The 20,129-nt window shown below is 53.4% G+C and overlaps 1 protein-coding gene across 2 annotated transcripts in view; it reads right to left on the minus strand.

The window, feature by feature from the left end:
- TIAM1 (TIAM Rac1 associated GEF 1) overlaps nt 1–20,129 on the minus strand; it is a 151,476-nt gene that overhangs the window by 95,115 nt on the left and 36,232 nt on the right. For both annotated transcript variants that reach the window (XM_066571835.1, XM_066571834.1), the window contains exon 2: nt 17,599–17,658. The gene's annotated coding sequence lies outside the window, so the exon portion shown is untranslated. The remainder of the gene's footprint in view (nt 1–17,598; nt 17,659–20,129) is intronic.

Here is a 20,129-nt window from a genome sequence, read left to right on the forward strand (position 1 = left end):
GCTGCCAGCACGTCCTCCTTGCAGAGCCTCTATTTCCAAACAATCCAGCCCCTCTTCCCAAAGATGCAGCCCCAACAGCCCGAGCCCTGCAGAAGGATCTACTCTCAAAGCCAAAAAAGCCTTGGTTTTTCTTTTTCCACTAGCCCAGAAGCACAAACCAAGGGCTCTGTGATTCTCTCAGGGCCCCAGACAGTCTCTGCCTATTCCCTGCATTGCATCACCACGTTTGGAAATACAGAACCAGCTCCTGGAGCACCTCATGGCTGTGCAACCCTGCCCTTGCCTTGCCTCAGCCCCTGCTGCACCAGGGCTGAGGGCACATTTCAGCACAGAGGCACTGCCTGAGCCAGGTGGGAATGGACAGCCATGGCCAGGGGCTCCCAGGGGTATTCCCAACGCGTTCTCACTCTTCATCTGGACATTTACATCAACTTCCCAACCCCAGGTGGCTTAAAACAAATGGCTGCACCTTACTCCTCCTAAAAAACCCCTTATTTCTTTTTAATTTCCCTTTCAGAAAACTCTCCATAAACTCCAAACTTAGAGGGATGCTCAGGTAAGCATGTCAAGCATAAAAACCTGTTTGAAGCAGTAAACAGGAGCTGAAATGTCATGGATTCATTCAGGTGCCTCCAGGAATGACAGCTCCAAGGAACACATCACACAGTATGACTTTCCAAATTTTTAAAAACCAGGCTGGTAAATTACAGTGATTTATCACTCCACAACAAAGTACATACACACACACAAAAGCACTTCCCAGAAAAAGATTACCAAGCAATCATCCAGATGTTACTAAAGCATTAAGATTAATTTGGAAAAAAAAATCAGCAAGGAACTGACTCCCACAGGCTTGTTATTGTCATAAATTTTATCCTGCAACTTCCAAGAGAACAGAGTTCTGGACTGTGCCTCAAGTCTCACTGGCTGTGCGTGTTTCTGGTGCCCACCTCACACCTCTTACAGCAGCACCCTCCAACTCACCATGGGGGACCATGAGAGTCAACAAAAACACAACTTTCCTCCCACTTCAGAGAAAAAAAACCCACCAGATTCTCATTGTTGCAAAGGAAGAAAGAAAAGGCTCCTTTGTTACTGGTAAAAAAAAAAAGAAAATCGGTCATTTTTCACCAGAACAACCTTTGGCATGTGTTACACATCACCTGCAGCCAGAGGATGCCTGACAAGGGCTCTCAGCCACTGCTTTAATTCCTGCACAGACATCACCATTCAAAACACCCTGGAAAACTGGAGCACTCCAGCTCCTGCCCAGGGGCCTCTCCCTGGGATCCCCTCACCAGGAGAGGGGGAAACCACTGGCAAAGGGAAGGAAAGCTGGGGAAAAGGCTGGGGGAAAAAAGGCTGGGGGGGAAAAAGGCTGGGGAAAGCTGGCAGGACCAGGCACAACCTCTGGGCTGGCTCTCCCAGGCTGTCCCAGTGCTCCCGAGCTCCTGGAGTGCCCAAGGGAACACCTGGAGGTGGCACACATGGGCCAGGCACAAGGTGGGCATTGGTCACAGCTGGGACTGGCTGACCCCAAAGGCCTCTTCCAGGCTGAAAGATTCCGTGAGGTGGCTGCACCCAGCTCCTTCCCCAGCTCCTTTCCTGGGGTGCCCTTGCGCAATGGGGAGCCTTTGTCTCCACTGCAGAGTCTGAGGGCCTGGGGCACACTCTGAACGCACCTTCCCCACCCAGCCCGATGCAAATGAGCAGCCAAGCAATTCCCAGTGCGAAGCAGACAGCACAAGGTGCTTTGTTCTGCCTCCTGGAGGGACTGGGCTGGGAGCACAGAGGGCTGAGTGCTCAGCCAGCACTGCCACTGGGCAGTGCAAGGTGCAGAGGGAGATCCTGGCATCCCCCAGAAACAAGGGAAGAAGGTGTTCATGCAAAACCTACACACTTCCCTTCTTCTGTCCAACTTCTGCTGTTTCAGAGACCCCAAAACCACTTTCTGGCTTTGGACAAAATGCTACAGGAAAGGTCTGGCAACTTCCCCAGCTCCTGCAAATGCAGCTCTGTGCCCTACACTGCCCAACTTCATCTTTGGAGGGGGACACCAGCTCCAGCACGAGCTGAAAGGGACATTGCCCTACACACACAGGAAAAAACACCTCTTGCATAAAGACTCTGCAATTCCAGAGCTGGTTCTGCACTTACTACCCAGTATCACATCCCCTCAACAAGTGACTCACTCTTCTGCACCTCACAGGAGAAACTGAGCCCATCGCGTCCAAACTGCTTGGATGGGAAAATACAAATAGAAATGCGGAGCAGTTTTCAGAAGGAAATAACTGTTTCTGCCTCTTCAGAAATAAACACAGCTGCTCCCAAGCCTGTGGCTGCCCACTGGCACCCCTCTTGCCCTTACACCCACAGAGGAGCACGCCCATTGTGACTCCCACATTCCTGTGTGCCCGTGGCTGATTTTTGGGCAATGTCCCTGCCTCCCAGCAGGATGTACGTGTGCAGAGTGATTTGTGGTCAGCCCAGAGGAGCTTCCAGAGCTGCTGCTCACTCCCTGTAACTCAGGGGCACTCTGGCAGTGCGAGGTGACGCAGCTTGCCCCGTACCAGTCTTGCTCAAGTGGCACCACGGCGCATTTTCCATGCTCCTCCCAACAACAGGCACACAGCTCTTCCAGAGAATGCCTGGCCACTGGTTAAACTCTGTAACATCACCAAGAGCCTGGGCTCCTAACTAGCCCTAGAACCATGGAATCACACAGTTATTACAGGTGGAAAAGACCTCTGAGACCACTGAGTGTCACCACGTCTAGACACTACTGGAAAGTGCCAGAGTTGAACCACTGCTGCTTTCCCAATCTCCAGCCTGCCAGCCCAGAGCTCCCTGCTTGGAATACCCAAGGCAGAAAGCAGAGTGGGAACTGCTGTGGGTGCTGGAAACAGGGAGATTCCTGAGGCAAACCAGGAGCAGAGCCCCTTCCCCGGACCAGAGCCCTCCCTGGGCTCAGCCTGCAGGCTCTGCCTGATGGGCACCCCCTTCCCCTGCCCACATCATTCCTCTGCTTGGCTCTGTGAGGCCTTTCCGAGCTGCCTGAGAACATCACATCCCAGCTCTCATGGCAAGCCTAACTGGAAGCCTGAAGAAGCAATTACACTAAAAGCACTCTGCAGTGAATGCAGCACCTGTCTGGCAGCCCCAGCGCCGGCTCACGGGGCTGTGCCTCTGGGACACGGCACACACAACGCAGAAAGCCTTCCCACGTGGAGCAGCACCACAGCTTCCTGCCCCTGCAAGGCAGGAGGGGCTGGCAGCCCTCACAAACATCCATCCATCCATCCATCCATCCCCCCTTGCTCAGCCCTCTGCCTGCATCCCACTGGGAACACAAGCACGCAGCCGGGAGTGGGGCTGCTGAACCAGGGAGAGGGATGCTCGTGTCTGTTTCCAGCTCACTTACCATTTGAGATGTCACAAGCAATAAAAACTCCATCCTGGTTCTAGAAACCCCTAACTCTTCTGACCTATGCCTCGTGAGGCACAATAAAAACACGAGCATCTACGTGCTAACTTCCCCTTTCACCCCCTGCTTGTGGCACAGCTGGGCTAATCCCATTCCCACTGCTCTGCATCCTGACCTCCTTAAACAACCCATGCAAGGATGTTAAAACACTCTGATCTATAAATAATGTATTCCCCTCATCCAGCAATGGATTACTGGGCCATAAAACTCCCTGGAATGCTCTGCACAGCCGCCAGTTTAACGAAATAATACCCAGGAAGACACATCAGTACAGACTCATCCTCCTCCTCGATGAATTCCTGCAAAGACTCGATGCCACTGTGAGTTTTTGCACTGGATTTTGCTTCGCAATTAATTATTTAGAAGCTGGTATTTTATTGTATCAGACTTTCTTGCCTCCCATCAAAGACCCTTTAATTTTTTGAGCTAATATCCCTCACAGCTGGGAGGAGAGCAGCACTGGGGAGCTCCTCAGAGCCAAAGGGAAGCAGTGGGGTCTCTCTGCCTGACGCACACAGTGAGCTCACAGTTTAGACCCAAGCCATCCTGCTGGGAGCTCCCACTGCTGCCACCTCAGCCTCCTGCCCCAGCTTTGGGCAGGAGGATTCCCAGGCACTCCCTGGAGCAGTCCAGTCACTGATCCTGCAGGGATCAGCTGTGTTTTCCTGGGGGCTCCTTTCCAAACAGCCATTACCTACGAGTCAAGCCAGAGTGTGTAACTTCATTAGAGACAAACGAGTCTGCTCCAAACACTGCTGCCTAATAGACTCACAGCCACTGCAAAATCAATGCTTCTCCTCAACACCAATTCCAGCAGGAGTCCTACCACTGATCTCCCAGAGCAAAAGCATTAAACTCAAGCAAATGCTTAAATGATGCAAATTTGCGGTTTGGCAGATTTTTCTGTCAGGCGTTTTGGAAAAATAAAGCATTTCTGCCTCAAAACCAGTTAGAAACCAGCCAGGCACCCTTTAAAGAGCAGGCTCCCCAGGAAGCACGAGCAGGCCTGCCACATTTGGGCACCTGATCCCTCAGCCCAGCCTGCCCTGCTGAGGACAGCACTTTTCCACCCCTTTTCCATAATGCACAGATCACTTTAAACTCAGAAAGGACGGGAGGAAACAGGCAAGGCAGTGACACCCACCAAACCTGCTCGCTTCGTTCCACAGCACCCACCACGTGTGGAAATGTAAATCCCTCCTGCAATATTCAAACACCATCCAAGGAACCAACAGCCAGCTCAGCAGCGGGGCTCTGCCACGTGAAACAAAACTCTGAAAGCACATTTCCAACAGCTCCAGAGTGACTTAACTCCCAGGAAAAGGTATGCGGGATCCTTTGCCTGTGCCCCGGAGGATTACTCACAGCTGATGATGGCTCGCATGGCTCAGAGTCAGGGCCGATCCCTGCCCGTGGCCCTGGGGAAGCAGGAGCCATCCCTGACATTGTCACAGACTGTCCCAGCAGCCCTGGGGACAGCAGCTCGGGCTGGGCAGCCAGGACAGGACAGGAGCAGGGCCAGGAGACAGCGCTGCTGCTGCTGCTGCTGGGTGCTCAGCCCCGATGCTTAGTCACAGTAATTGCAGAGCCAGGGCTCTGTGCTCACATTTCCTGTCACCGACCCAAGAATTAGGCAATTTAGATTCAGAGATAGCGCCCGGGATATTAAATGACTTGATAAGCCATCGCTGAAGGAACCAGCAGGAAAATGAGCAGCTCGACAGGGACGAGGTTCTCCCTGTCCCCCCAGTCCCGGCTGCGCAGAGTTCCCAAATCTTTGGGGAGCGGGAGCCCCCCCAAAAGGGAGAGCACTGCCCTGCACAGACACCAGCAGAGCTGCAGTCAAGTTGAAACCTTTCACGGGGCTCATTTTCAACAATTAAAGAGCGTGGCAACCTGTAATTACGGAAAATAAAGCCAGACAGCTGGAGAAGGGAACATCTCCCGTCAGTAACACGATACCACATTTTCTCTCTTAGGGAATTCAGCTATGAACTCCCCGGCTCCCCTGCAATCAGCTCCCTCCGAGCAGCACAAAAGCAAACAGCACCTGAGACCCCAGCTAAACACAACTCACAGAAAGCAGCACCTCTCTCCATAAAAGAGGGGAATCGGGAGAGGAGAGCCCTCCCGGACCCACAGCGCCAGCCAGCCCGGCATCCCGGTGCCGCATCCCGATCCCATTCCCCGGCTCTCACCGCTCATCATCAGCAGCACGAACATCTTGGCTTTTCCTGCTCCCCGAGCCCCGGCCGCCGCTAGCACAGAGGAGGAAGCGCCTGCATTTCATTCCCCTGCTGCTCCGGAGTGGGTGGAACTCGCCAAGTTTCACGCTGAGATGAGATGGGTCAATTGGGTGTGTTTGAAGGTTTGGGGTTTTGCCATCCCTCCCTCCGTCTCTTCCTCCCTCCCTCCCTCTCCTGATTAATTCCTCCCGTCACAGGCTTCAGACGAGCTGCCACTCAGCCCCGCCGGCTCCTGAAATCTGAATTCCTAAGGACATCCCTCCGGGGCGACTGTAGCTCACCGGCTGCCAGAGGAGCCCAGGACTCGATCCCCAGGAGCCCGGAGAGATTCCGGGTGTACCGGCTCCACAATCCTCGGGATCCTGCTGCGTTCGCAGGCAGCAGCTCTCCAGGAGACAGAAAATGAAACATTCTGACCCAGCCCGTGCCTTCCGCCTCTGCCCTCCGCTCGCCCAGCACCCCGAGGGTTTCCCTGGTCCGGACGGGATGATGCTGCCCTAGGGGACTCATTAAAAACACACCCGCAGCTGCTCCCACAGGTGCAGAAGGGTTTCCAGGATCGGGGACTGCAGGGAATTAGGAATTACATCGATCTGGTTTTACTTAATTCCCTACTTCCACAAAACCGTCTCTGGATTAAGATTTGAGCAGCAGCAGCAGCATCCTCCAGACCAGGGCTGGCTAATGGTTGCTATAAATAAGAAATACCAACACAAAACCCATCTGTGTTTATCCCCCAACTTGCCTCTGCACCACGTATGTGGGACAGGAAAAACAGGTATGAAATGCTCTGAAAAAGCAGCAGACAACACAGTCAATGTTCTTTACAAGCAGAAATCGAATTAATTAACAAATTAACATCTAAAACTCTGCACGATGCTGCACACATACCAAGTATCGAGCAATACCCCTGCCCTTACAGTCCCACCCACAAACTGGGAAAAGGACAGAGCCACGAGGAAAATAATAAAAAGGCAAAAGGTACGTGCAGGAGCCTGGCTCTGACCCGGGGCTGGGCAGACAGCTGTGGCACTGGAAGGATTTAACAGCTGGAGTGAGGCTGTGGGGTTCCACAGCCCGGGTGCAGAGCAAGGGAGGAGATGATTCTATTTTGGGACAGGGACAAGATATCAGGGAAGCAATTTGACACGGCACAGCCATCCTTACAGCCCCCGTGACCAGGAACAGGAGTGAGCAGTGAGTCCGAGCCCACGTCAAACAGCACCTTGGGTTGGACTTCTCACCTCAGGTGTTTCCCACAGTCCCACCCACACCCAGCACGAGGTCCCCGTGACCACAGGCACACCCCAGAGGCAGCAGAGGGCTGGAGGAGGGATGGGGTCAGACACTGTTTGGCCTGGGGAGCACTCAACAATCCTCAGCATGATGGTGAATTTAAACCCTGAGTGGGCAAACCAGCAGCTCCCATTGCAGACAAACCAACGGAGAGCAGCTTTCAGCGCTGGGAACTCGCAAAGCCCGAGCAGACGAGCAGGTTTGGCGAGCCACCCATGGTGACTCAGAGGGCCACGGGGCTGCTGTGCCTGCCCTGCTGTGCCTGCCCTGCTGTGCCTGCCCGCGGGGCCGCTGGAACGGGGCACAGCTCCCACAGTGCCCAGGGAGCGCTCCCGTCGGAACGGGATCGCTCCCATTGGAATGGGATCGCTGCTATAGGAGCAGGATCACTCCCATTGGAATGGGATCACTGCCAGAGGAGCGGGATCACTCCCATTGGAATGGGATCGCTGCCATAGGAGCAGGATCACTCCCATTGGAATGGGATCACTGCCAGAGGAGCGGGATCGCTCCCATCACAGTAAGATTGCTGCCATCAGAGTCAGATCGCTACCATCAGAATGGGATTGCTGCTGTCGCAATAGGATCGCTGCCATCAGAGTGGGATCACTCCCATTGCAATAGGATCACTCCCATCAGAGTGGGATCACTCCCATTGTAATAGGATCACTCCCATCAGAGTGGGATCACTCCCATTGTAATAGGATCACTCCCATCAGAGTGGGATCACTCCCATTGTAATAGGATCACTCCCATCAGAGTGGGATCACTCCCATTGCAATAGGATCGCTGCCATCAGAGTGGGATCACTCCCATTGCAATAGGATCACTCCCATCAGAGTGGGATCACTCCCATTGTAATAGGATCACTCCCATCAGAGTGGGATCGCTCCCCTCGCAATAGAATTGCTGCCATCAGAGTGGGATCACTCCCATTGCAATAGGATCATCCCCATTGGAGTGGGATCACTCCCATCGGAGCGGGATCACTCCTGTCGCAATAGGATCAGTCCCACTGGAGCGGGATCACTCCTGTCGCAATGGGATCATTCCTATTGCAATAGGATCACTCCCATTGGAGCGGGATCACTCCTATTGCAATAGGAGTGATCCCATCGCAATAGGATCACTCCTATTGGAGCAGGATCACTCCCATCGGACCAGGATCGCTCCTGTTGGAGCAGGATCACTCCCATCGGACCAGGATCGCTCCTGTTGCAATAGGATCACTCCCATTGGAGCGGCCTTGGCGTGTACCCGCACACAGGTGTGCGTGCACACCCCAGCTCCCACAGACGCTGCAGCCACGCTGCCACTGCAGAGGAGGGACAGGTGCTTGCTGTGATACATCAGCAGCGAGCTCTGCACTGAATTCACTCAATTTGGAGGGCAAAGGCAGCAGCACCCTTCTGCTGCCAGTGCCACCTGCACCCTGCCAAAGCAGGGGACAGCTCTTCCTGCTGCCCACAGCAATCCCTGGGCATGGCAGAACTCCCAGGAAAACATCAGCTGCTGTAGAGCAGCTTGCAGAAACATTCAGACATTGCTGTAACCACTGGTGGGTTTTAAATCACAGAATGATTTCACTGGAAAAGATCTCCAAGGCCATCGAGTCCAACCTGTGCCTGATGCCTACCTTTGTCACCAGCTCAGAGCACTGAGTGCCACATGCAGGAATTCCTTGGACACCTCCAAGGATGGGCACTCCAAACCTCCCTGGGCAGCCCCTGCCAATGCCTGACCACGTGTTCCATGGAGAAATTCCTCCTGGTGTCCAGCCTCAGGCTGTTCCCTCTCCTCCTGTCCCTGTTCCCTGGGAGCAGAGCCCAAACCCCCCAGCTGTCCCCTCCTGTCAGGAGCTGTGTAGAGCCACAAGGTTCAGTGCAGAAGAAAGCAGAGACTAACCCCTTCAATCATGCCCCAGAGCAGTGTAGCAAAACCCAGCAAGCCATAAGCAGCAATCCTAAGGTATGGAGAGAGATCCATGGAGGGAGAGGAAGGGATGCCTCCTCCTGAGTTGTGTAGGATCCAACAGAGATGAGATGCTCCCTGCAGGAAGCGTGGCTGGGTGAGCAGCCCGGGATGGAGGGAGCAGGGAAGGAAGGTGTGGAGCAGCCTGAGCAGGAGCCCTGGTGGGCAGTGCCAGGCTCTCCGTGGGGAGAGCAGGCACTGCCAGGCCTGGCCCTGGCTCCCAGCCCTGCTGACACACTGGGACACTCCCTTTGGACGTGGGCTTCCTCCGAGGGCGCGAGCCCCGTGCCAGCCAGGAACTACCAAACCTGCTGGGAGCCAGCCTGGGACGTTGTGCCTGGAATGGCACAGCCAGCCAGGCCAGCTCCGAGGGGAGCGGGATGGCTGCACCTCCAGCAGCTTCAGGAGCAGCCATGAGCTCTGCCCTGTAGCACAGAATGACCCTCCCCTCCTCAGCTGAGTAATGACACCCCTGGGAAAGGTCTCTCCCTCCTTCCATCCTTCTGGCAGGATGAATCCCACCAGAATGGAGAAGGTTTAGGTCACACCTCAACAGGGATGCAGCTCCTCCTGAGGGGCAGCTCTGACCTCTGCTCCCTGTGACAGGGACAGGACCCAGGGAATGGCTGGAGCTGTGCCAGGGGAGGATCAGGACATGTTCTTCCAGTGCCCAGGCTCCCCAGGGAATGGGCACGGCCCCACAGAGCTCCAGGAGCCTTTGGACACCGTTCCAGGATGCCCAGGGGGGGATTGTTGGGGTGGATGTGCAGGGCCAGGAGTGGGACTGGATGGTCCTTGTGGGGCCCTTGAGGGAGGTTCTGGCTCCCCAAACATCGATCCCAGCACAGAGCCCAGAGGAGAAAGGCCCCACAGCACAGCCCTTCTCTGTGGTGGAAGGAAGGCAGACACAATGCAGGTCTGTACCCTGCAAAAGGTGTTTTTATCAACCCTAATTAACATCCTCGGCCTCTCACACCCTGGCACACCTGCTAATTAGCAGGCATGAGTTAATATCGTTTTAACAATGGATTGGCACTTGGGGCAGAAGGGGGGGAGCCGCTTCAGCCCAGTGACTCACCCTGAGCACAGAGCAAGGTGAGATACCAGGAGCAGCTGCGGGGCTCACACGGGGCTCTGCAGACCGTATCTCCTTAACTAAGGCTTACTTTACAAAGCCAGGGTGCTTCAAAAATTCATGATTCTATCCGTCTTATTTTTCACCTGCACACACAGGTGGCCTTGGAGGAGGTTCTGTCTCCACCACCCAGACAGGTGGAGCCACCCGGGTCCTTCTGCAAGACATGGTGGAGTTCCTGAGGTGATCATCAGCCCCTCTGGCCAAGCCTCTTCCAGGACATGACCTGGGGTCTGTCAGCCACTGACCATCCCTCAGGAACATCCCCAGGGAACACCAAGGAGCTGATGTCCAGGCCAGTTCTGGTGCCTCTCCAAACACCCCACAAGCACGGATGACGCTGGGCACGCATCACTGAGACACTGGTGCCCTTTTCCAGGGAATCCTGGAAAAACTGCAGCCCTACACACATACCCTGGCCTCCAAAGCTCCCTGTGGATGATGCACTGGTTTCACCCTGGAATCCCACTCTTGGTGTGGCCTCACACACCTGGCAGGAGCAAAGGGTTGGGACAGCTTGGCTTGAGCCATCTTGTATTCAGTCATAAACTGAGGAACAAAGCTGACTTAGCTTGCATTGTTTTGGTTTTTTTTTGAAACTTCAGCTTTCAAACTCTGTGAAGCAGCACCTCACAAGAGGGCACTGATGGAAAACCATCACACCACCATCAGAATTGTTCCTACCCCCTCAAATTGATGTTGAACACTGCCTGCCTTCACTTGGTCCAATAAAAACCTGCAAACCAACCCCTGGCAATTACAGAACATTAATGCCATGAAAAATTATACTGGGTTGAATGTATCCACGCTCCCTATCAGAAAGGTTTTCTCAGCCTCATGTTTCTATTTGGGATTAGGAAGGCAGTTGTGAAAGGCGAGTATTGTTCACTCACAAATGGTTCCCTTTCAGCCTCTACAGAAGTCAGGTAATGAATTACAGGAGGTTTTTTTCTTCCCTTTGGAGAGGTCAGCAGATGTATCAGCTCCTGGGAAAGCTGATCCCTGTTGTTTGGCTACAAGGGGAGCTGAAAAAGGCTCCTAATGAGCTCCAGGGAGTGGATGGTGGCAGCGAGCCAGCACCTCTGCCTGTGAAACCCAGACAAGTGACAAGAGGCAGGAGCCACCTCTGGCCCCAGCACAAGGAGAAATTCGAGGCTTTGGCTGGCAAATTTAAGGTTTTGGCCTTGCAGACACCCAAGGGACCCTCAAGGGCCATCCAGCCCTGCACAGACACCCCAACAATCCCACCTTGTGCATCCCTGAGAGAGAGTTATCCAAAGGTTGGGCAGAGCTGAACAGAACAGGGCCTGCTTCCTTTTTCCATGGGAATGCTCAAGGAGGAACATTTTACTCAAGACCTATAATGCAAACACCTCCTCTCATAGATTTTTTTTAAACTAGGCAGTAGCTGCTGTCATTTCCATGCTGCATTCTGACACACTTGCACCACATCCCTGCCAATAGTTTGAATTTCATTGGAAAAAGCAGCTCTGAGCGAGAGTGACAAGCTGCACGCTGCTGACGAGGCTGTCAAGTGATGGATAATGGAGCTTTACTTGAGCTGTCAAAACTTTTCAGCACTAAAAATAGGTATCACAAGCTTCTGGACTCACTGCACTGAAGCATTAAACACACAGGATATTGACACCCTCAGAAGCGCCCAAAGCCACTCACAGCTGAGTAAAACCAGCCATGTGTGATGCACAGCAAAGGTCCCTGAGTTTTACTTATGTGGAGGAGAGGAAAACAACACAGCACAGGATGAAATCTCCTACCCAAGCTGGCCAAAGCAAAGCCAAGATGCTGCACGCACACCTTGGAACAGAACAGCTCAATGTGGGATCCAAACCTGGGCAAAGACAGAGACAAAGAAAGGGAAAAGCTGGGAGAGAGTCTCTGGTGCCCTGTTATCCCAGCTCCTGGTCCAGGTCCCACAGAAAGGGAGGGCAGAGATCTTCCCATGGCAGCTCCTGCTTTCCTGCCCTTCATCCCTCACCTGCCCCTGCCCAGCAAGAAAGGGCTCAGAGCTGTGAGGCTGGGAAGGATGGCAAAGCAGGGAAGAGCAGGGGGTTTTCCAGAGGGATGAGATTTCCATGGAAGGGGTGAGTCCTCCCCAAGCAGAGACCCAGCAATGGACACCAGCCCAGCAGCAGCTCAGCAAAGGGATCAGAGGTTTTGTGGGTAAGGTGGGATAGGAGGAGGGGGATAAAGAGGCACCATCTACAAACCAAATCCAGCTTTTTTTATTCCCTCTGAGGCGCTGGGATGACAAGCACAGGCAGGGCTGTCCCTACATAAGGCCAATATTTATGGCAGAAAGAAAATGAAGTGTCATAAGGAATTACTAATTAGATGTTATCACAACCCTGTGTATAACTGAAGCAGCACTCTGATGTGCTTTGTAAATAATCAGCAAATTAACTTTCACAATGCTCTGCAAGGCAAGCATTATCCCCATCTCCTGCATGGCCCCGATGGAATGAAAAAATTCAGTTTGGGCAGAATGTGGACAACTGCAGAGCTGGCCAAACACAGGGAGGGGACATCACAGAGGAAGGGAGAAAAGGAGTCTCAGGGGGGACCCTGTGGCTCTGCACAAGTCCCTGACAGGAGGGGACAGCCGGGGAAAACAGGAGCAGAGGGAACGGCCTCAGGCTGGGCCAGGCTGGACACCAGCAGGAATTTCCCCATGGAAAGGGTGGCCAGGCACTGGAGCTGCCCAGGGAGGATTGGAGAGCCCATGCTGGAGGTGTCCCAGGAATTCCTGGATGTAGCACTCAGTGCTCTGGGCTGGTGGGAATCAGGCACAGCTTGGACTCCATGGTCTGGGAGGGCTTTTCCAACCTAAATGATTCCATGATTTCTATGTGCTGGAGGCAGCAACTGAGAGGGGAAATGCTCTCCACTCCCAGCAGACCCAAAGGAAACAACTGTGAGCAGCTGCTCCTTCCCTGTCCATCCAATTCCACCTCCCAGCTGAGCAGGACGACTGCCACAAGTGTCCCTCCTCAAGAGGGAGGCTCCAAAGGGAGCAGGCACCAGAGCAGCAGCAGCAGCAGAGCCGCCGCCCACACCTCCTCCAGGTGTCCCTGCCACCTTCCCCCACGCCGTGGGGCTGACTGGCACATCCACAGCCTGCAGTGGCTCCCTCAGCAGCTCCCTGCCAGGCGGTGGGAGCAGGGAAGTGAGGGGAGGGAGCCCAGGGAACAGGGCAGGAGCAGCCGGATGCGCGCTGAGAGCGAGGCAGGCTCGCGCCTATTTTAGATGTGCTGCACAAAAATAAAAGATGCTGCTTGACTGCACATGTTCTCATTTTTAGAAAACAAGCTCCAATTTATTTCTTCTATTACAGCCAGATGGTTTAAAAAGAAAAAAAAAAAACCAACCCAACAGATCTCCCCTCAATGTCACCTCGATGAAAAGAAGGCCTGACCTGGTTTCAACCTCCCCGGCGCAGAGCAGGGCACAGGGAGCACACACTGTTAACACCTCTCTCAGGGGGCCCTGGCCCTCTCACAGCTTGACCCAAAGCCCTCTGGGGTGAGCAGAGATCTGCCCTCAGGTGCTGCCCAGCACTGCCTGTCACAGCTGACTCAGGGCTGTAACCATCACAGCTGGCACAACTGGACTGACCACATGTCTCTGGCTGTGTCTCGGTGCCTTCCCTGCTCCTCCTTTCCTGATCACTTGGTCTAAGCTGCCTTGAGGGGTCTTTTTCCCTTTTAAAACTCCCATCAAGTTATTTAATTGAAAGAGCAACACAACTTTCCAGGAAAGCAAATGCTGATTTTCAACCCTCCCTATTTATCCTCCCCTCATTCAAAGCCATGCCACAACATCCCATATAATTCCATTTCCCTGTGTCTGTTTGCCAGTGCTGTGCTGCTCAGGAGGAACAAACCTTTCATTTCAAAGCACAATTTGTGCCCATCTGTGACCTCTGCCAAGCACCCATAGTGGTGGTGCCCTGCAAAGTCCCTGTTTCAGTGGGACACAGGGAATCACTAGCACAGCAGCTGGGATACACCACGATCTCTGCCATGAAGACACTCCTGGCTAAAAGGGAGGTGGGACCAGGTTCTCAGGAGAGGTTGAGCTTGCTCCACCACTGGAAGCTTTTCAAGCCCTGGAGAAGAGCCTGGCCTGGTCCCAGAGCTGATGCTGCTTTGGGAGGACCCCACACATCCCTTCCCACCTGACTGACACGGCGACCCCAAGCTCAGGGGAGCTCCCCAGACAATTCCCAAATGCCCAGGACCACCCATGAGGCAGAGATCTCGACCAGGGAACACCTTTAAACAATGACTGTTCTCCATGGCCAGCAGGGCAAGGAGAGGAGAGGCAGAACAAGGGCAAAAGAAAAGCATGGAGCAACTGGAGGCATCTTCTCTGAACTGCAGCCAGAAGTCCTTGGCTGTCTTTTGGTACCAGCACATCGAAAACACAATAAAGAGCCTCTTAAACCTTGTTCCAAACTGCTTTTTGGACCAACCCTGACAGACAGCAGCTTGGGTTACATGTTCACCTCTGGAAGGGCTGCTCTAGGGTCCCACCTGAGCCTCCAGCTTCCAGTGCCACTGCTGTGTGACCTTGCCCTCTCACTTGTACAAAAGTGAGGCTGAAGGCTCAGAGAGCCATCCCTGCTCTGAGAGATCCCCAAGACTCAGAGTTCATGCAAAGATTAACTTCTTAAGCAAGCTCAAGGGCAGAGACCTGCTCCCTGTTACTGGCAAAAGCCTTGCATTCTGAAAATCATAAGAGTTCCACAACTGCTGATTACTTTTCCTCATTTGTACTTTTTTTTTTTTTTAAAGTCCTGCCTGTTCCTCCTACTTCTTATGAGGCTTTTCAGTATTTGTCTGTTACTTGAGTGCTAAAGCCAGCTTTGGGATTAAGCACAACATTTGGGAGGGGGACTCCAATGCTGCCTGCTGTCACTATTCCAGCTCTAAGAAGCTCTGAGAGCTATCAGGGCACATCCTGCCCTGTGCAAGTCTGTGACCAAAGCTGTTTTCCCTTCCTTCTGTTTCCCCCACACACACAGCCCTGATTAATGCACAGGGCATGGCATGGGTTGTGCTGAGAGGCACTGAAGCTGCAATAAACGGGCAGGGAGAACAAGAGCTCAGTGCAGAGGAACAGAGCAGCTCAGTTCCAGGGGCTGCACTGATTGCCCAAAAGCAGAAGTGTGCTGAGGCATGTCAAGAATGCTGGGCTGGGTCACTTGGAGAAATGGCTTTGATAAGGTGGCCCACTTCCCCCCGTGCAGCCAGGCTGGGGCACAGCAGGGAACTCCCAAACACAAACAACCCTGTTCCTCATTTTGGGGCTCTGCAGAACCAGAGGCCAGGCCAGCTCACAGGGTGTGAGCATCCCTCCCCTCCCATCTCAGCAGCACCAGCTCAGAGCTCCCTGCAGAGACCCCTGGGGAAGCAGAAAAGCACAGGAAAGCTCAGGAGGTCTCCTGCACCTTCCCCAGCAGGGGATCCAGAGCCTCTCCAGGAGGAGCCTCCTCTTCCTTCCTGCCTGGTCCTTAGAGCAGTGTCCCCTGGGACATCAGCTTGCAGGACACCAGTGGAGAAGCTCCAACAGCCACAGCAAAGCAGCACAGCCCCACAGAGGGCAAGGAAAGCTGGAACCAAGGGTGTCCATCTATTACTGCGCTGCTCTGATGACGCTGTTGGGACAGCAAGAGAGCCAAGCAGGCTCCAAGACACCTCCTTCCTCCCCAGAGCTCTCCAAAAATGACCACATCAGGGCTGCCACATCCTGCCTGCCCCTGCCAGAAACCTGGCTCCCAAAACACCAGGATTTTATTTTCTGACCATTCTGGCTCCCTGAGCTTGCTCACTGTGCACTGAGCAGAGCCCTGGTGCTGCGGCAAGGAGGGCAGAGGGAACACATGGCCCTGATCAAAAGGCCAGCTCAGAGCCACATCTCCACCACTGGCAGGGGAGCACAGGAGGGAATTGGGGCTGGAGTAGGGTGAACCAGGTGCACAACACACAGGTTACACTCTGCATCAGGACCTTGGGCTGATCCACAGCCACTGGCCCCTGCAGGGGCTTCAAGCTAGAAGGGCTCAAGACTTGTTCTTGCAAAACCCACACAAGCACAAAACCATCACAAATGCCAGAACTGAGAACAAAAAAGGGATTAATTTCTGTGCTAGCCATGGAAGAAGCACCAGGCTGCAGGGCAGCAGCCCCTGTGGCACAAGTCAGTATTTGATACAACAGAGAAGAGAGAAGGGAAGAGAAGTGGAAGCCTCTCCCATCTTTCTGTTATTTTGCCTTAAATGCACTGTAGTTTATGTCCTCAATAAAAGCCTGTGCATATCTTTCCAACTTAAATGTGGATTGGAACCTCAGGATTACTGCCCTGGCAGAATTAACGTATTAGACATAAAAACCATAACATTTCATTATCCATTGTAAAGCACATGTGCTTTCCCCCTGGGGAGACTGGAAATATCACCCAGTTTCACTATCATTTCCTGTTAACTGGCTGCCCTGCCACATGTTCACACAGTGGCACGCTCACTTTGATGATATAGCAGTCCTCTGGTTTGTTCCCTCTTCCTTTATGATGCTGACATTTTTTTAAATCATGTTTTTCTCTTCCCTTTTTGTCTCTGTGAAGGCACTGCACTACAAAACCACTGGGCTGGAAAAAAAAAAAAAAAAAACAAAAAAAATCTTACCCTGGAACAAAAAACCAGCTCATATTTGTCTAGCTGGAAACACACCATAACCTGATGTCTGGAGCAAGGGTAGAAGGCAACACAGAGGCAAGAAAACCTCAAACACAACAGGGCAGGAAGACTCAGACTCATTTATGGGCACAGAGGGGTCTGTGGTCAACAGTGAGGCACTGAAGGACAGAATCTCTTCCCTCTGCTGCTGGAACTCCCTGTATCCTCCCTGTCAGTGCAGATTCAGAGATCTGCACACATGATCACAGATGTTGCCCGAGGGGTCAGAACCGAGGGGCAGCACACACAAGCCCCCAGGAGGAAGGGGCCAGCTGGCAGCAACTTGCAGTGACCACACAGAGGAAGTGTGGACAGGAACAGGGGCCAGAGAGGAGCCTTTGGAAGCCTGGGTCACCCTGATATTGCAACTTCCAGGCTGCCTCAGGGAATCTTTTTGTTTAATCAGTTCTGCGTCTTTGCAAAGATTAGCGACCAACTGTCCCCGTTTAGGGCTGCCATGTTCTGCAAACATTCCTGGACTTGCTGGCTTGGATAAAACATGCAGCTGCTGACAGGGGCTCTCATGGAAACATCTCACTCTGCATCTCCAAGAAGCCTGAACGTTTTTATTCCCAAGAAACCTCTGTTTTTATTCCCAAGGGATCACTCATCCTGCTCTGCAGGCTGGGAGCTCTGCTCCAGGACAGGTGAGCAAAGCAGGAGCTGCAAACACACACACACCTTCTCCAAATCCACCCCAGCCCTTACTCACATGAGGCTGGCACAGCAGCAAACAGGACCAAAGGGAAACGTTGGCTGTCCCATGCAGCTCCTGGAATAAAAAAGAAGAAAATTAAAAGGTCAGCTTGAAGCACCCACATGCACAGAGATGTTCAGCTGTGACCCCCTGAAACCCACCTCAGCCAAACTGCAGCAGTCAGGCTTTTACCACTGACACCACCCAACTTGTGGAGGGGGCAATGATTCAAATCCAAATTGCTCCTCACTGTTTCTATTTGCCAGAGCCACAAAAGCCATCTGAGGCAGTTTCCCTTTGCTCTGCAGTCAGTCAGCTCCAGACAGTGAGGGCTGCAGGCAGCATTTCCTTGCTCTAAAGCATCTCTTTGCACAGGCCTTGGGTTCAGCTGGCCGTACCCCTGCCCCTGAGCTGGAGTTTTACACAAAGCTTGCCTCCCAGTTCAATGCTCTCAGCAAAATTATGCTCAGGGTTAGTGTGGATCTCACAGAACAGCAACCTGGCAGCACTGGCAGAGGTCTCAGGTAGCAAAACAGAATGCATCTATAAAATAAATCCCTAGAATGCCTACACAAGCAGTGAAAGGTCACTTATCCCCAGCAAATATCACCCCCACGCTGCTCAGAGACTGGAAACATGAGTGCACTGACAGCTCCCACCCAGCAGAGATTTCCTCTGGCTCTTCCCCCTGCCCAGGATTTGTGGGAGGCAGAGCTTGCTGACAGCTCCTTATGGAAGATGTTTGTTCCCCCACACCAGGGCAGTGGGAAGAGCAGGGCATCCCTTGGCCAAGCCCCCACGAGCCACTGAGCAGCTCTAAGGGCTGGGCATGATGTAACAGCATCAGACACCTGCCAAAGGAATGAGCCAGCTCCAGCATGCCCCGCTCCAAACCTGCACAGCAATTCCCATTCCAGAGCAGGAACTTGTACTGGGGCTTAACACCCTCCCCAACACATCCCTCTGCACGAGGAAAATCTGTGCCCAGGGCTCCAGGAACACACCTTGTACTCCTTGTGAGCAGATGTCAGCCTCCAAAGCTGGGGAAAACCACTTTGCTCTTGGGATCAGGGAATTGAAAATGCAAGAACTTGGAATGTCCCGATGGGTTTGGTAACTTGAACCCCGGGAGGAAACACCTGCTCTGTTTTATCCATCCCTAATTCCATGGGAATGGCCTTTTGCTCGTGGACAATCCAGCAGCCAGAGGGCTGGGAAAGAGAGGCTGCCAGGAGCCAGCAGCCCAATCCCACACGAACACCTCCAAAATCCACCAAAGCCAACGTGAGTTCCTCCACCCAAACCCCTGCAGGGACACCCACGCACCCCAGCAGGGATTTGGGGCCACAGCTCCACTTCCCCTCTGCCAGCAAACAGCACAATTTCCCAGGTTTTTATGGAAAATTAAATTTTCTGGGCTCTCACAGGGAAGAAGAGGCAGAGCCAGAAAAAAGGGATTTTCATCAAAAACTCAACATCAGCTGGATGTGGTCATTATCCCAGAGATCTGCTTGGTGGAGTCCCACTGGATGAAGCCCTGGATGGAAGAAGGACCCATGGAAGCTGGTTAATACTCAGTGACCACCTCCAGGTAAGAACTCCAGGAGACCTGTGTGGATGAACAAGGAGCTCCTGGACAAAGTCAGACACAAAAAGGAGGCTTGGAGAGGGTGAAAGCAGAGACAGGCAGGCTGGGAAAGGGATTGTCCCAGCAGCCAGGTGGGGCAGGGCTCGGTGCAGGTGTGTGGAAGGTGTTCCTGGGGCAGAGGGTTGGAATGGGATGGCATTTAGGGTGTCCAAAAAGGCTTGTGGAGCCAGAGGGACAGTAGGGAGCTCAGGACAGGCAGCAGCAGATTAGCAACAACTTCTGGGAAGTTTTACCCTGGGAAGGACATGGAGATCAGCCTGGAAGCCTCAATTCCTGCTGGGCTGAGTGCTCAGCATGGGCAGAGCTGCTGCTGAGCCACCATTAAATCTGAGCTGACATCCAGGGCTGGGCCAGGCAATTCCCCTCCCCAGCACACCTGGAGGGGTGTGGAGAGCCCTGAGGAGAGGCTGGGCTGGGGATGCAGCAGCTGCACCACAGAGACTCCATCACCACCACCCTGTGCTCAGCACAGACAGGTCTGCCAGGACCTGTGCACCCAACACAGGTGGCTGCCCAAAAAATCCTCCTCCAGCCCCAAAAGCCCCTTCTCCCAGCCCAAAACCCCCTCCTCCCAGCCCCTGTCCCATCAGAAATCCTGCCCCGAGGAGCTCCGTGGGACATGAGGCACTCCCCTCCCTTGAGGAGCACAAGGATGGACACAGGGCTCAGCAATCAGCCCTGCTCTGGCTGTAATTAACACTGTAATTAATGCTGCATCAGAGCCCTCTCAGGGAAAGAGACCAAGGCCACATTAGGCAGACCAGCTCAGCTCTGACAGCTCCTAAGCTTAGCTTAAAGCTGGATTTCAATGATATGTGTGGATGTGCAGAGGTTTTAATGCATCTCTTGAAAGGTGAGCAGAAAAACAAACGACAGTGTTGCTAAAACCCCTCGATTT

This window comes from Molothrus aeneus, chromosome 2, assembly GCF_037042795.1.
Source record: "Molothrus aeneus isolate 106 chromosome 2, BPBGC_Maene_1.0, whole genome shotgun sequence".
Classification (NCBI taxonomy): Eukaryota; Metazoa; Chordata; class Aves; order Passeriformes; family Icteridae; genus Molothrus; species Molothrus aeneus.